The sequence below is a fragment of the Saccostrea echinata genome, unplaced genomic scaffold, assembly GCF_033153115.1.
Source record: "Saccostrea echinata isolate AGI-Se365-2 ecotype Australia unplaced genomic scaffold, CSIRO_AGI_Sech_v1 ptg000020l, whole genome shotgun sequence".
NCBI classification, from domain to species: domain Eukaryota; kingdom Metazoa; phylum Mollusca; class Bivalvia; order Ostreida; family Ostreidae; genus Saccostrea; species Saccostrea echinata.
The window spans coordinates 4923105-4926414 of NW_026889769.1; the positions used below are offsets into that span (position 1 = coordinate 4923105).

Consider the following 3310-nt stretch of genomic DNA (forward strand, 5'->3'; position numbering starts at 1 on the left):
CTGAATCCTCTTCAAAGAACAAATCTTCTTCCCCCTTAGGAGGATTACAACTGTAACAAAACTTAGACTTTAATCTTAAGATTTTTACCATTATTTCTTTCTGAGTTTAATTTCTCATAGCAATCAAAGATACCATGCAGGTATCTTCCAGTATCATCTATATAATCAACATCAAAGTTCAAATTTAGATATCTTCTTAGGATTATGGTAAAAATATATATATAAAAAAAACTGAGGTGTCCAAAAAATTCAATTGATAACTCATGAAGAGAAAACAAAAACCCAAATAATTCCCTTTGCACATGATGACAATGGAATATGAAAATCACATCACTACTTGACATTCATGTTACAGGTAGGCCATCATATTTTAAATATTAATAATGTATCTGCATGTATACACAGTTCTGCAGACGTTGGGCCACACACAGACACTTAAATGTAGGTGGGCTTATGACACTGTGCTGTAGTGTCAATGCAAACAAGTTGAGGTTACAATGTCTTTGAAATATGACATACTCATGGAATGCATACTTCAAAGATATTTCCGCCGGGTGTTTTATGACTCTTTTCACAATGTACCTCAGAAAAAACTTGTCTATTTCTTAATCTTTTTTTTTTAAATTGAATAGCACACTGTAATTGAAATTTTTGTGACAGATGTTAAAAGAACCTATAACCAGAAGTCTCTGATGAGACTGTAGCTCTACTGGTCTGTTTGTATAACAAAAGAAAAGTAGCACTTGGATTTGAAACATTGCAACATGCAACAATAAATAGAATTATGTATCTTAATGTAGTCTACTTTTGTGACAAGTTATATTGAAATCAAATGAAAACTAGGAGTAGTAGCGTTTTGAAAGTATTTCATGGAAATTTCTATTTCTAGTAACCATGACAACACCATTCACCCAAATAAAAAAAAACAGAAATACATATTATGTATCGTAGTGTATTCTAACTGTGTGCCAAATTAGATTGAAATCAGACCAAAATTGTAGGAGGAGTAACATTTTAAAGGAATTTCACAGAAATTTCTATGTTAAGTAACCATGGCAACACTGTTCATCGAATTCAAAAACCAATGCAATAAATTATGTATCTTAGTATAGTCTTCTTGTATGCCTAATTATATTAGAAGCAGACTAAAACTGTAGCAGGAGTAGCGTTTTAAAGGAATTTCACAGAAATTTCTATTTTTAGTAACCATGGAAACACCGTCCATCGAAATCAAAAACCAATGCACTAAATTATGTATCTTAGTGTAGTCTACTTGTGTGCCAAGTTATATTGAAATCGGACCAAAACTGTAGCAGGAGTAGCGTTTTAAAGGAATTTCACAGAAATTTCTATTTTTAGTAACCATGGAAACACCGTCCATCGAAATCAAAAACCGATGCACTAAATTATGTATCTTAGTGTAGTCTACTTGTGTGCCAAGTTATATTGAAATCGGACCAAAACTGTAGCAGGAGTAGCGTTTTAAAGGAATTTCACAGAAATTTCTATTTTTAGTAACCATGGCAACACCGTCCATCGAAATCAAAAACCGATGCACTAAATTATGTATCTTAGTGTAGTCTACTTGTGTGCCAAGTTATATTGAAATCGGACCAAAACTGTAGGAGGAGTAGCGTTTTGAAAAATTGTTTACAGACAGACGGACAGACAGACAGACAGACAGACAGACAGACAGACGGACGGACGACGGACACCTTACTATCGCATAAGCTCTTCTGGTCTCTGACCAGTAGAGCTAAAAATGAATCCTTTTGGCACAATTTCATTGATCATTCCTAAGTCACAAGATGAAAATGCAGGACCCCTCTTACCAAACTGCATGGTGCCCATTTTACAAAAGAACTTATGACCACGTGCACAAGACCAAAAACTTCAGTTGATGGGAAAAAAACCTTACAAAATATATGATTCTGTGAAGAAAAAAATTTTTTGCATAAAAATATCTTTAATTTTAAATTCTTTTGAAAAAAGTTTCAACCCTTTTTCAAATTAATGTAAAAATTAAAGTTATTCCCATAATAACATTTTGTTCTTGGTTGTAAGATTGTAAGTCAATTCTTTTGTAAAACGGGGCCCTGGAATCTAGTAATTATACCCTGATTGATTACAGGTCTTAAATTTCTTTGATGTAAGATGTATTAACTTTCAATAAATTTTGAGGAATCAGTATTTTTGAACATATAGACCTTTTATGAATTTTGCATGAAGGAGATCAAAAATATATGGTGGAGGTTCAAGTGGAATGTTATGTTCTAAAATTTGAATTAACAAATCAAGAAATAATATGCTTAAAAATTCCACCAAAGATTTGAACTAAAATACATGTAACTTGCAAGTATGTGGTGTTTTTGATAATTTTTCTTGGGGTGGGGTGGGGGAGGGGGGATGAATGATGCATGATACTTTTACATGCTGGAAGAATCTAGGTTAATGTACAGTAATACATACAATAAATTAATTTTAAAAAAAATGGTATAGAAAGATGAGAGGTCTACACATACTGGGCATGGCTCTCGTTTGGGGATTGAAATTTATAATTTTGGGGGTAAATGTAATTTTGAATTGCCCTTTACATATGAAGATCATTAGATATCGTTACTAAATCTCAATATATATATTTCTTAAATTTAATAATAACTTAAAATTAATAAAGCCACTAGTAAATAAATCTATTTGAAAAAATTAACAATAATTAATAATTATACAGACATTCATATTCTCTTGACATTTTACAAAGGAGAAAAATTACCTTCTAAAACTTCCAAAACCTCACTTATAATATCCAGGTCGAAAGTTTTCACTCAGAACACACCAGAAAATGCCCAGTTCCCATAAGAAACTACTTGTACACACTTTTCAATCCAACTAAATCTGACAACTTTTTAATCTTGCAAAGTTTTCATTTTTTTCAGATAACCAATTTCCAAGATAGGTACTGGTATTAAAATTATCCTGGATCAAATTTCATGTTTTGTAAATTCAAGTACTCCAACAGGTTAATTTTCTTGGAAAAACACTCAAATCATTAACATCACTATCACATTTCAAAACAATACACCATCACTGATACAAATATGCTACAGTAAATCCAAATCTTTCATGCAGAAAAAAGAGAATTTTCTCAAATTTCTAAATCAAACACTTTGAACAATCGATATGTCTTAAATCCGATAAAAATGGAACCTGGATAAAAACAATGGAAAGAACTTTTTAGCTGTAGCAATATTAACGCACACCTCCTGTTTGCGAGCTTACAAGCAGTCTAACAGATCACATCTCTCTTCTCTGG

The 3310-nt window shown here is 31.9% G+C and overlaps 1 protein-coding gene across 1 annotated transcript in view; it reads right to left on the reverse strand.

Annotated features, from left to right (window-relative positions):
• The window catches only part of LOC133189971 (zinc finger protein GLI4-like), a 69112-nt gene that overhangs the window by 38297 nt on the left and 27505 nt on the right, over positions 1 to 3310 (reverse strand). The window lies entirely within an intron of this gene.